The sequence below is a fragment of the Rhamphochromis sp. 'chilingali' genome (assembly GCF_963969265.1).
Source record: "Rhamphochromis sp. 'chilingali' genome assembly, chromosome: 6".
NCBI lineage: Eukaryota > Metazoa > Chordata > Actinopteri > Cichliformes > Cichlidae > Rhamphochromis > Rhamphochromis sp. 'chilingali'.
Genome location: NC_137933.1, coordinates 16,648,122 through 16,662,756, shown reverse-complemented (window position 1 = coordinate 16,662,756; position 14,635 = coordinate 16,648,122). Strand labels below are relative to the sequence as shown.

Sequence of the window (14,635 nt, the reverse complement as noted above, 5' to 3'; positions counted from 1 at the left end):
TGCTGGGGTAATAGGCTGGCCAAAGGAGGAGATAGAAGCCACTGACATAAAGACAAGAAAGCTCCTTACCATGCATGGAGGGTTTCACCCCAAGTCCAGCACCCTGAGGCTGTACGCTAAGCGGAAGGAAGGGGGCCGGGGACTGGTGAGTGTCAGCACCACAGTCCAGGATGAGACAACGAACATCCAAGAATACATTGGGAAGATGGCCCCAACTGACCGAGTGCTCAGTGAATACCTCAGGCAGCAGAAACCCAAGAAAGAGGAGGGAGACGAGGAACCATCATGGAAGGACAGAGCCCTGCACGGTATGTACCACCGGCAGATAGAGGAGGTGGCTGATATCCAGAAATCCTACCAGTGGCTGGACAAAGCTGGACTGAAAGACAGCACAGAGGCACTAATCATGGCAGCACAAGAACAAGCTCTGAGCACAAGATCCATAGAGGCTGGGGTCTATCACACCAGGCAAGACCCCAGGTGCAGGCTGTGTAAAGATGCCCCAGAGACAATCCAGCACATAACAGCAGGGTGCAAGATGCTAGCAGGCAAGGCATACATGGAACGCCATAACCAAGTGGCCGGCATAGTGTACAGGAACATCTGTGCGGAGTATAACCTGGAAGTCCCGAGGTCAAAATGGGAGATGCCCCCAAGGGTGGTGGAGAATGACCGAGCTAAGATCCTGTGGGACTTCCAGATACAGACGGACAAAATGGTGGTGGCTAACCAACCGGACATAGTGGTGGTAGACAAACAGAAGAAGACGGCCGTAGTGATCGATGTAGCGGTTCCGAATGACAGCAATATCAGGAAGAAGGAACACGAGAAGCTGGAGAAATACCAAGGGCTCAGAGAAGAGCTCGAGAGGATGTGGAGGGTGAAGGTAACGGTGGTCCCCGTGGTAATCGGAGCACTAGGTGCGGTGACTCCCAAGATAGGCGAGTGGCTCCAGCAGATCCCGGGAACAACATCGGAGATCTCTGTCCAGAAGAGCGCAGTCCTGGGAACAGCTAAGATACTGCGCAGGACCCTCAAGCTCCCAGGCCTCTGGTAGAGGATCCAAGCTTGAAGGATAAACCGCCCGCAGGGGCGTGCTGGGTGTTTTTTTATATATATATTTGCATCCCTTACATATATTCTGAGAAAGAACCTAAATATCAATCTTGTTGGCCAAGGGTACAAAGCACCTCAGCTCTGTCCCTCCTGAGGTTGGTCCATGTTTCAGTGCGCACCAGTAAATATGACCAGCTTGGCAGGTTCTTGTTTCCTTAGACAATACTGCTGGGGGAGTTCTTGCAGCTCTGCCATCACAAATATGGCAGTTACTTTTAAGAGTTGACAAGCTGTGACTGCTTCACCCATTAAATTGACCCTCATTCCATTTTTGAAGTTGAGCAGCAAACTGAGATTATGTGAGATTAGTTGATTATTTGTCACTTTCATTTGAGTGTCAGCTTCTTCCTTTCACTTGTACTACAGGCTAACAGATAGTCTTCAACAACCAATAACTTGTCTAAAAATCAGTGCTTGGACATTTTCAGAAATAACTATTAGGAAGACCAAGACTTATTTTGCTGAGAATATATAACCTTGAATTATCTGAAAAAAAAAAATCATGCACCACAATCAAGTTCTGATTGTGCTCATTGTTGGTGGTTTTAGCAATGGACATGGGCACCACGATTGGTCTGTGGCTATGCAGCCCCATACACAACAAACTGTTGTAAGGTGTCACAAGGTATCAGAACATAGAATGCAATGCAATGCATTCACTTTTTCAGCAATTTGAGATACAGTAGCTCGTCAGATCACATGGGCCAGCCTCCACTATTCCTCCTTTGGACCGCTTTTGATAGACCACTACAGACTGGGAACAACTACAAGAGCTGCAGTTTTAAAAAATCATTTAAATACTTATGCTTGCCCAGTTTACCTGATTCTTAGACATTTTAGTGTAAACTTGCCCCCAAATATATCCCAACCTCTAACAGGTGCCCTGGTAGAGAGATAAAAAAAAAAGGTATTATTCGCTTCACCTATGGACGGAATTTAGTTGTTGCCGGCCCAAATGTTATCCAAATGCAGTGGAAGAAGCTACATATTTATACCATTCCGATGTCAGTAACAAAGCAATAAAACTTTCACATTTAGGCTTGTTGTGCACCTATACCAATGTTTGTAATACAGAGTGATCTGGAGGCACAATTTCTTCTCATTTCATATGAATTACAGTCATAATTACAATTACCCCTTCCTGGCTTTGAAGATTCAAAACAGAATATAAGAATGCACTAAAAAAAAGTAATTACTCTTCACATCTGCAGTATATTGGAAAGGAATTTGGAGACTTGACTTGAAGTCAATTTTCTCCAAGTTTTCCCTGGATGTCTTTTTTTATAATTTTTTCTGCATTTTACTTTGGAGGACAACTGAAATGTATGAAAACTTCTACAGCTTCCTCTATAGAACTTAAAATATGGAAAACTTGGAAGACAGGCTTCATATTCTGGTAATGTGTTGTGCCTCATACTCATTATGTCTCTCAGACAATGCCCAAGAGCCTCATTTTGACCATTGTTGATGTGAACGGTGTCCCAAAACACACTGTAGGTATGCACACATTCAAATTGCAAAAATTTTGCATCTCTTCCTTGATGCTAATGTCACTTGAGGATTTGATATATATTCTGAATACAGTGATACCCAGATGTCAAAGTCAGTGCTTATTTTCATGTTTCAGTTGAGAAGCCAGCAGTCTTGGGAACACATAGTCATTAACATGCTGCTCAGTTATAATGCAATGTTTCCATTCATTGAATCTTTCCCTGCTTCAACTAGTCTCTGCTGCCTTCTTTTTGGTACTACTTTACTTTCTGTGTCTTCCTGTCCTGTCATAAGAGCATATAACATTTTAATACGTGTTGTTTTCAGTTTTTATTATTAGACATGATTGACGTCAGTGGCAAAATCAATAGGCAAAAATGTTACCAACACAACTCACAGATTTTCTTCAATTATGGCAGGATAATGGTGACAGCCTACATTTTTCTAATAACAAAAAAAAAAGCAAAAATAAAACTGGCAACATGAGTTAGCTAAAGCCACATGCTAATACAATGGAGGACAGTTAAATTTTTTTGTAATCTTTTAAAGCTAAACTTGACTGTTCTTACTTTGTCACACACCAAAAACCCACTAATTTCATCCACAATTATCAGAAATCCACTCCCAGCTGCTCCTCAGGAGTACGTCTCTCTAATTAATGACTTAATTAAAAACACTTGTGGGATTATGAAAGGGGTCATTTTTGTCCCTATTTAATCAAATACATTCTATTTGGGTGCCTCAGAGAGCAGAGGAAGCAATATAATACTTAAAGGAACACATTCAGCCAATAGTATATGTAATGTAATCACATTTGCTGATTTATGCAGTTTTTCAAGGACCTTATGTTTTTTATTATTTTTCAGCTGATGACACGAATGGAATTTTTTGAAAATACTCAATTAATTAGTATACAATTGCAGTACCCTGTGCGTGTCAAAGAGGCTGTCACCACATTTTAGACTGTGAGGATCACTGACTGTCTTCTAAGTCAGATTAAGTGTCTTGTTCCTGAAGAGAATCCAAGATTGTTCATGTCTCATGAGACACCTGAAAGAGAAAATAACTTTTCTCCATCTGAACTAAGACAAGTCACTTTGTTTTTATCAGTTCAATGTCGTTGCCCCAGTCTCTCATTGGCTAATCAATGAAACCCAAGAGGGCTCATCAGGCACCGAGGAATGTCAGCCAAAAGCCTTTGATCTGCTGACCTTCATCCGCAGTCCTCCAACAAATATACCACAGAGAGTGATCCATGTTTGCATGCTTTTAATGGGCCTCAGAGGGCCTTGTTGACAGTCCTTTAGTTCACAGAGGGTCAGTTCAGTCACTGTACAGTATAGCTTTGAAAACCTTTAGAACATCTCTCCAAAGAACCATGCATCATCATATGTGTGACAGTAAACTAAGAGGCTTATTAGTAATACATGATTAAGTGATTACTTGCTAATCAGTACAGTAAAATACTGATTATGCTGGAAATGGAGCATGGGTTAAATATGGAAACATCTAACTCTAATTCCTTCAAGTGAGGCGTCAAGCTGCTAAGACACTCCAGTAACTGCAGAGACACACAACTGTTGTTGTTTTTCTTTTCTCTCTCTCTCTCCCTGTCTTCCCCTCTCTCTCTCGCCCTTTTTTTAATGGCTAGACAAAATTAAGAGATTATTTGTGACATTATGAGTGCAAAACATGTTTTTTGACTACATTCCATGTGAATGTGTCTGTGTGTGTACAGTATGTGCGTGCGTGTGTGTTCAGATGTTGTAATGGCATTCTGGCTGGAACTGAGAAACTGATGTGTTTCTCTGAGGCAACCATTTGTCTTAATCTGGGGTGACCTAAATCCTCGACATCTCCTGCTGTATAGTCTTTCCCTTTAAAACAGAATTTCACACTCCATCCTCCCATGTACCACCCTTCTCTTAACCACAATTGATGATTGTAACCTTTTAATGGTCCACCATATTCATTCATGGCAAAAGCACCTACAGTTTTGTCCATGGACAAGAACAAAAAAGAGTCATCTCCACAGCATGAAAATGAAGAGGAGACAGGGTTTATTTGAGCATGTTACAAAAGGGTAATCTATTATCAGACTATGAGTCTGACATCCTGACACTGTGGGCAGATCTGATGTATAAATGAGAAAAATGAGGACAGTAGACACATTCCATGCACTCATTTGTGAATTGTAAAAAATAGTGAAATATTTATGTCAAATGAAAAACACTGTCAATAATAAGTGCAGGACAATTTTGTTCTTTTAAGCATTGTTTTCTTAATACTATTTATTAATTAATTCTCAGTACTGCAAAATAAACTCAGGATTAGAATCAAAAATGCATTAGAATAATTAGTAAATTTTCTTCATGCTCACATTAGTTAGATGATAATCCATTGCCATGGATGTCATTAAAAATTGTAACAATTTCATCTAAAATTGATAGAAAGATAATGGCCCTGGTATCATAAAATAGCATTTTATGAGAATGTGTCTACATTATAAAAACCTGAATATAATTTCTAAACAGATGGTCTTGCTAAGGCACCGTTCCTGTCAAATATGAATGACAGGGATGAAGTTCAACTAAATGCCCCTTGTTTCTGTTTTTAGTTTATGTTAATTCAGTTTGAACTGAGAATAGAGAACAGAATAGAGAATAGAGAAAATAGAGCCAACTATTTGTACAACCTTGTGTAAAATATAATGTTAAAAGTTAGGCTTTGTTATTATATGTGTGTTGCTGTGTGTCTTCCATATGTGGTTTTGGTGGGGCAGATATGGAAGATTATGTTAGGGTGAGATAATACAATAAGAGTACCTTAATAACTCACTGAAGTGGCCAGCAGGGCACTTTTTGGTATTTTGGACTAACCACAGTTTGCCCATATAGTGAACAGCATGTTTGAGCATATTGATGTTCATAAGTGCACTTCGTACAAGGACACCCTTGGCTTTAGGTTGATTATCGATCATGTAATTGTATCTTCAGTTCTGTGCCCATATGCTTTGAAGAGAGGAGGAGCTTTTAGTTTAACAATTGATATAGTTGGGTGATGGAAGGAGTACTTTAATGATCTTCCAAATCTCAATGCCATCCATTATGTGCAACATTGCACAGGCATAGCCTTTTGGATTGTCATAATGGGGAATGTGTTCCATCTTTAATTCCTGTGAAGGTCCATGCCAAGGTACTAGACAAAAGAGTCTGCCTGTTAGTCAAATCTTGGATTTGGGTGCAACATTGCCATTTTTCTCCTGTTAGCAAAAATCTACAAGTTAAAGTTCTGTTCCGGCTGTTGATAGAGAAGGTGTTGGACACTGAGCAGGAAGTTTTTTGGATAAATGTAATTTAAATTGGATTAGCATTACAGTACTGACCAGGGGCACACTGCACCATCAGATACAGCACACTTTGATTTGCAGAAAATCTGCATAATCTTGGCTTCTTGCACAGGTGACACTTTCATGTGCATTAATCTGTGCCAGGGCATTGGCCACAGCTGTAGCTTCTGCGGGGCTTGAGAATTATCGTGTTTATGTGATATCTCGCATTTCAAATAGAAAAAAACTGCATACAGGTCAGATCTTAGGTGCACTTGCGATATTTTGTCATAATCAAAACAAATAGGCCATTTGAACCTCTGTTGCATCTGCATATGTTTTGAAGCAACACTTGACACTTGGAGGAAACTTTTTCTGAGTTTGACTAACTGTGAATTACTGTATCTGTCAGTATCTATTTGTGGTGAAGGTGTGGTCTGCAGTTTTGCTACAGAGGAGGGGTGGTGCAGTGAGTAAAGATGGTAGTGCCACAGAGTTTGGCAGGACAACTGAGTCCTATGTGGTAATCATGCTCTCCTTATTTCAGGGATACTGGGACCTAGAAGTGTGTGTGCACTGTAAACAAACACTCATTTTCCCTGCAAACGCGGTGTGTTCTGGGTCCTTCTATCATACTATTAGGTTTATTAGTAGCCTTTTTACAAAAGCCTGCACAGAACTTGTGATATAAAACCTTGTTTAAACTGTAAAGAGAGTCACAATGTTTCAAATAAAATAAAAGTGGGTACCACTTTACAATAAGGCTCCCCTTATAGATGCTAATAAATAGTTTATAGCTACATTATTAATTAATCTGTAAATGCTTTATAAACCATTATTAATGGTTTATTATGCATTAGTTAAGGGTGAGAAAGAGGAAAAAAACTGACCGGTTTCTTGCCAAATAGTGAGCCAAATGTGTTCACCTATATATTTCATCTAGAGTTGCTATATTAAACATTTCAGACTAAGTTACTATCCTGTAAGCACAATCAGCATTTGTAAACATATTTTTTATCATATAAAATTGTACTTCAGAAATGCATTATAAATATCCACAACTATCAATCGGAGCTTTGTTGTAAAGTGTAAAGCATAAAACCATTTATTAATGAATAATAAATATTTATAAATGCCAAATGGGAGCCTTATTGTAAAGTGTAAAGCATAACACCATTTATTAATGACTACTAAACATAAATGACAAAAGAGAGTTTTGTTGTAAAGTTTAAAACATGTCAACATTTATTAAGGACTAATAAACATTTATAAATGCCAAATGGGAGCCTTATTGTAAAGTGTAAAGCATAACACCATTTATTAATGACTACTAAACATTATAAATGACAAGAGTTTTGTTGTAAAGTTTAAAACATGTCAACATTTATTAAGGACTAATAAACATTTATAAATGCCAAATGGGAGCCTTATTGTAAAGTGTAAAGCATAACACCATTTATTAATCACTAATAAACATTTATAAATGACAAAAGATAGCTTTGTCGTAAAGTTTAAAACATGTCAACATTTATTAATCACTAATAAACATTTATAATTGCCAAAAGTGAGTCTTAAATGTATAATGTCACCATTTATAACACTTAGACCTAAATTACAATCAGTGCTTGAAATAACATTTAACTACTGTCAAAAATGGCAATGTATTGTAAGAGTAACACATGTAACATTAAATGTGTTTTTTAAAACACCAAACAGTCACCCACTCCAAAAAAAGTTCATGCCAGACTGGTTCAAACTGGAAATATTTTTTGTATGTCCTTAAATAAGCGTCCCAGTGGTCCATCAGGGTGTCGCGCTCCAGTTCCTCCTTAAGAAAAGTCAGTTTCTCTCGCTCCTTGTTAAGAAGGGCAGTTGCAGTAGGGGCAGGATTAGAAGAAGAATCTAAAGAACAAACAATTATTAAATTACAATACTAAAATAATTTATAATCTAAACTTGGGAAACTCAAATAAAATATTGATTAAAAACGGTTACAACTTGAATTTATAAAAAGCCACTTTGTAAAAATTATGTTATATACACATGTGGTGGTTCAGACATTTCTAAAACAAGGCAAATAATTCTTATGTGTACTGCCTTACCAGGGTGTTTAATATAAATTTAATGATGCACATAAACAAAACTAAAAATATACAACTAAGTGATATCAATCGTTTGGAATAACCAATAGTAATAGAGCTATTCACATGTTATGTGATGTTAGTTAGCCACTGTAGCTAGCAGCCAAATGGCTCGGTAGCTAGCTAGCTAGCATTATACTCACCTTCATGTCTAACTGCTGACGTCGTTGGCTTAGTGCAATCTAGATCATCCAGTCTCTGCTTTTTGTATCTCTTCGAACGTGTGCTAACTGTGTAAGTCGCAGACGCACACAAATTTTTATCTTCTGCTCCATCCATGGCGCAGCAACTTGAACGAGCGCCTTCAGTGTGTCTGTTCGTGCCCCTTTGGCTTGACCTTCCAGAGCGCTCCACTGCCTGTCGCGCTCTGAGAGGAGGGGCTTTCCTTAATAAAGTTAACTGTGATTGGATGGTTGTATAAGCTCCTCTGCTTTAAATTAAATTTGTTTTCCCTCCCTTTGGCAGCAGAACATATTTTTTTAGCATGAATCCAGCGGGTTAGATCTACATAACAAAGTCGGAGATACATTATAACAGGTGAGACAATCCTCTTTTTTGCGTGGGACTATTTTTGATTATAGGGCTTGTTTTATATAGCATGTGAAGTTCTTTAACTCTGAACCGATTTGCACTAGACTCCCATAGAGTATTTTACGGTGTTTCGAGGTGATAATAAAATAAATTACTCATTTTTTTCCACCAGAATGTCTTTGGGAATGAGATTGCGCGCCAGAATAGAAGGAAAACAAACTAAATATAAGGCACTAAGGCTCATTAAATGGCTGCAGAAGAAACACCTGCTAAAAAAGAAGCTTAGATGTCCTGTTTGTCACCATAAGATGAAAATGATTTCCGTGGTGAAGAAAGACCAATATATGTGGTATGTATAATGCATGATAATGTAGTGCATGTAGTAAATATAACAAAATATTTCGGTTATCAATGCAAGAGGGAGCATTAACCTCTTTTCATTATTATTTTCTTCATACTTAATTTTGTGATTATCTTTTCAATTAATGCTCTTGTTTAAGGGTCCATTTCTTTACTTAACTCATTGATATGTTCTCAGGTGCTGCAAAAGAGCAAGTCATAGGAAAGTTTCCAGAACAATTAGAACTGGCTCCCTCTTTGAGAAATCAAAAACATCTCTTTTCAGTTGGATGAAGTTCATTTACAGGTATATGTAGATGTAGACATTAATAGCAATGCACCTTTCATAATTGAACACCAATACGAGACTTGTGAAATAAAATTAGGGCCTCAGTAAGTAATAATTGCCTCAATTTCTATCACAGATTTTCACAAGGGCTCAGGCTCAGACAAATAGATATGATCGATGATGAAGTGGCTGGCAGCTCCAGAACACTAAGTAGCATGGCAAGACACATTCGACATGTTTGTATACGTGCAATTAAAAGACACAGAATAAACAATGGACACCGTCTTGGTGGTGACAGAGAATTTGTGGTTATAGATGAAAGCTGTCTCCGTCATCAGCGAAAGGTTGGTAAACTCTCAGACAGGTTTGTTAGAATCAATGCAGATCTGAATGTGTCCTCTAAACATGGAAACCTTTACCATAAGTAAAACAAATTAGTAGAAGCAACCATCTTTTTGAATGTTTCTTTGTAGATATTCTGTTAAAATTTATTCTTTTTGTTTTCAGTATGCACGTGGACGCTTTGGAAATGCATGGAAAAGGAAGAAATGGGTATTTGGAATGATGGGAATTAAAGACAAAAGGCGAAGGCTCGTGTTAAAACTTGTTGAAAAATGATCAAGGCGCCACCTTGTTCCTCTGATCAGACAGCATGTTAAGTTGGGTAGTGCCATTATCAGTGATGAGTGGAGAGCCTACAAGAATGTTTTGACAAACATAGGGTACAGACATTACACTGTAAATCACAGCAGGTGGTTTGTAGATCCTCAATCTGGCAGTCATACACAGCATATCGAAAGGGCTTGGATGACCATCAAAGGACATGTCCGTAGACTAAGAGGAAATCGCACTGAGAAGTTGCTGGAGGAACACCTGATGGTTCTTGAGTGGTCATCTTGGCTTGGTTCGCGACACCCTGATGGACCACTGGGACGCTTATTTAAGGACATACAAAAAATATTTCCAGTTTGAACCAGTCTGGCATGAACTTTTTTTGGAGTGGGTGACTGTTTGGTGTTTTAAAAAACACATTTAATTTTACATGTGTTACTCTTACAATACATTGCCATTTTTGACAGTAGTTAAATGTTATTTCAAGCACTGATTGTAATTTAGGTCTAAGTGTTATAAATGGTGACATTATACATTTAAGACTCACTTTTGGCAATTATAAATGTTTATTAGTGATTAATAAATGTTGACATGTTTTAAACTTTACGACAAAGCTATCTTTTGTCATTTATAAATGTTTATTAGTGATTAATAAATGGTGTTATGCTTTACACTTTACAATAAGGCTCCCATTTGGCATTTATAAATGTTTATTAGTCCTTAATAAATGTTGACATGTTTTAAACTTTACAACAAAACTCTCTTTTGTCATTTATAATGTTTAGTAGTCATTAATAAATGGTGTTATGCTTTACACTTTACAATAAGGCTCCCATTTGGCATTTATAAATATTTATTATTCATTAATAAATGGTTTTATGCTTTACACTTTACAACAAAGCTCCGATTGATAGTTGTGGATATTTATAATGCATTTCTGAAGTACAATTTTATGTGATAAAAAATATGTTTACAAATGCTGATTGTGCTTACAGGATAGTAACTTAGTCTGAAATGTTTAATATAGCAACTCTAGATGAAATATATAGGTGAACACATTTGGCAAGAAACCGGTCAGTTTTTTTCCTCTTTCTCACCCTTAACTAATGCATAATAAACCATTAATAATGGTTTATAAAGCATTTACAGATTAATTAATAATATAGCTATAAACTATTTATTAGCATCTATAAGGGGAGCCTTATTGTAAAGTGGTACCTAAAAGTAACTAAACTATTTCAGCAAAGCTGAAAATGACAATATGATTTCTATTTGTCAGCCCATACTTCTCCCTAATAAGAAGTATTCTACCCTACAAGCAAGTTACATTTGCAAGTAAATATGGGGTTTCTTTTACCAAATTACCCATTGTATTTTTTTTCCCCACTAGGGGCCCCTAAAAAACAGAGCAATTTCTAACTGATCGGTGGTACTATTTATCATAATACTATTTCTTAAATTGTTCACATACCACACAGACACTTGCAGAAATAACATGGGGAACAAAATCAGAAAACAAATTCACTTGGCAATATTGTGTTTTGCCATCATCTGTAGATTGTATGGTTTTTAGCACCTTGAATATAACCATTGATTTAAAAGGTACGTAAAATGGAAGCACTGTGAGCAGAAGTGAGACACAACTTGGATCAACACAGAGTGTTTTCAGCAACAGCACATGACAAAATGGGATGTTCAAACATGAGATTGTCACATCCCCAGCCAGACTCCTTGGCAGCACAACGAGATATTTCTGTTTTAATCTGAGACAAATTTGAAGAAAAGTGTAGGCAAAGAGGAAGAAAGAGCAGATCTAATTATGTTATAAGCCAGGGAGGGGACAGGGTAGAAGAATGTATTCACATTTCAGTTTCAGCTACTGTGAAGCTCAGACAGGTTTGGCTGCAGCACAAATACCGCTTATCACCTCGTGTCTGGAGAAGTCCACAGCTTTGGGTGCCTGAGGAAACATGCAGGTACCTGGAGGGAGATGATAGGCCCCAAAACTTGAAGCTTCACACATTTGAAGACTCACCACTGAAGTGGTAGCAATGCACAAATGTGATAGCATGCACATAATTTTCTTTGGGTTTTTTTTTTTTTTTGTGAAACCTCCAAGCAGTGTGCAAATAAATCTGTGAAAAGCATAGAATCCACTTTAAAAAGTATTTTTTAGGAATTTAATTTCTCATTCATTGTCTAAAAAAATTCCTATTCTGCCATTAAGTAGATGTGAAAAGATAATTCCTTATCTCTGCTTTCATTTTGATTTTGCTTTGGTTCTTGATTGTGTACAGGAGTAACAATGTGCTGTAATGAAAAGTGATTATGGTAGTCATTAAAAACAATAATTAGCTGCATGATAATCATACTATAAAAACAGCCATGCATGCGCTGTTCAACGTGAACAATTTTTTATTAAGTGTAGCCTTTATGCAATTAGTCTCTCAGTTTATGGAGTGAACAACATTCTGACTGTGGCAATTATAGTGGCAAGTTCATACCTATCATGCCATCGCTATACACATAAACACAACATTTCAGAAAAGACAAGTTTTAGTAACAAGAGTTATGTAAGTTTGAAATACACAGAGGCACACTGGAGTGTCACACAAACATATTGCAATGATCATATGAAATGGCTTCAAGTGTGGCAAAAATATAAATATAAATAACACAAATTGTTTTAATGATTAGCGCAGTACCATTTTTTAAAAACAGTAGAGCTGTAATTTAAAGTTGAGGGTTAACGACAAAGGTTTAGAAGAAAACTGTCTTAGTTGTCATGTGTTTCCAGGTTTAAATAAGCAAAGACAGTCTAAGAAATGAGAAGAATGTAACCATTAAACACAAAACAACTGCAAACACAGAAAGTACAGTAATGAATACACAAATCATGGAGATGGGGTAGAGGGATGGAAGCCAGCTGGTACCACAGCACTTAGAAAGTGCAAAAAGTGTAAAGTTTCAAAATAACCGTCATTCTGTCTCAGTGTGTGGGTGCTGTGATGGAAGAAGTCCTCATCCTGATAGCACTCAGCCTTTCAGGATGAAAAGAACAGATTGTGTTTGAGGGGTCAGAATATTCTAGATCCCGGGAAAGAAAGCAACTGGTCATTTTGGTCGCTGTGAGTATAGTCTTCTCTAACTGTCTAACTGTATTCTGTTCTGACCAGGTATACCCCAAGATGCAATACAGCATGTATGTACATTAACAAAGAAAAAGACAAACAATGAGCATAAACCCCAATGTCCAGTTCTCATTTAGTTCAATAAATAGTAAATAATGATTGGTGTTATACTCTTATATATCATTAGTATTATAATGATATATAAAAGTATATAAAGTAATAAAAACTAGATATGGCAGTAGCATTTTCATAAAGTGGCAGACCATGGTCACTAAGTTACAGCTAAGGTGTGTATAAGTGGCCAGTACTTTGCTGCAATAACTGTAAAATTACAAATCTCCTCTCGCACTGACATCAACAAAAAAAACTTTACACTAGGACCTTTATGGAATCGGTTTCCATGGTCGAGCAGTTTATGAGGGTGTGTAGTTGGCCCAGGACTTTTGTCCACAAAATGTTAACCATAAACAAGCTAAAACAATTTGAATATAACACTGATGCTGGGTTTTCCAGCATGACATTGAGTCAAAAAAGACAACAAAAACAAAGGAGTGGATAAAGAAGAAGCCCATTAAGGTAATATAGTGCCCAGCCAGTTTCCAGACCTCAGTCGTATAGAAAAATCTGAAACTTTGAGTGACCGAGCAGCAGCCAAGGAACACAATGAAGTTTGACAGCTTCTGTACAGATGAGTGGGCCAAAATCCCTCTTAAGATCTATGCAAACCGGGTGACCAACTACAACAATTGTCTTACAACTGTGCCGAGGTATTCTCCACCATGTACTAAGTCCTACTTTGCTTGGGGTCAAATAATTATTTCACTCAATGACATGCAAGTCAGTGTGTAATGTTCATGTAATGTGCTTTTCCTGGATTTTTGGTTGATATTTGGTCTCTCCATTAAAATGAAAGAGAAGTGAATTAGTCTTTTCTGCCTTTTCAGTAAGTGGTGTAGGAGGTGGTCAGGAATATACGATGGATCAAAGTTTCTTTTTGACAGCTTCAAATGTGCCCAGTTTACAGCCAGTCTAAGAGCTGGCCCTTCCCGATAGTGGTATTGAGTCTGCTTGTGTCACGAACTACCCCTCCCTATTAACCCCCCCCCCCCCCCCCCCACACACACACACACACACACACACACACACACACATACGTTTGTGTGCATTTGTCCCAACTATGTGATAAAAACTACACTTTGCTGCATATGTTAAAGGATCTCAGCTTGCTAAGGAAATATAGCCTGCTCTTCTCTTTTTTGTACACAGCCTCCGTTCTGGTTTTTCTTCGGTCTGTTGATGTGGACCCCTGTAATTTACCCACACACTTGAGCTGTGTCCTAAATCACAATGGAAAAGGTATCTGGCTGATAAATGTCTAACAGGACAGAGATGATACAGATAAATCCTTATAAAATATTATTTAATAGCTGCAATTTAAGTTCCCTCAAAATTTGTAAAGCATAACATAAGGTCTACAGCTGTAATATGGAACAGACAGATGAATATAGCAGTAATATCCTTTCAAAATGCAATGTATTTCAAACAACTGAGATAAAATACTGACAGGAGTTACTTTTCGTGATATTTACATACTGATCTGATCTTTTTATATTTTACTCGAGTACTTTTTCCACCACTGAAAACATCCACAATCCCA

General features: G+C 37.5%; 2 long non-coding RNA genes across 2 annotated transcripts; one reads left to right on the top strand and one right to left on the bottom strand.

The window, feature by feature from the left end:
* Window positions 1-7,288: 7,288 nt before the first annotated feature.
* On the bottom strand, window positions 7,289-8,431 carry LOC308398337. Its single transcript, XR_013971926.1, has 2 exons — window positions 8,220-8,431; window positions 7,289-7,837 (listed from the first exon to the last, which is right to left on the bottom strand). It is a non-coding gene; the product is annotated as an uncharacterized lncRNA (long non-coding RNA).
* An 86-nt stretch (window positions 8,432-8,517) lies between these two features.
* Window positions 8,518-9,839, top strand: LOC308398968. Its single transcript, XR_013972048.1, has 4 exons — window positions 8,518-8,613; window positions 8,780-8,956; window positions 9,146-9,579; window positions 9,743-9,839. It is a non-coding gene; the product is annotated as an uncharacterized lncRNA (long non-coding RNA).
* Window positions 9,840-14,635: the final 4,796 nt, after the last annotated feature.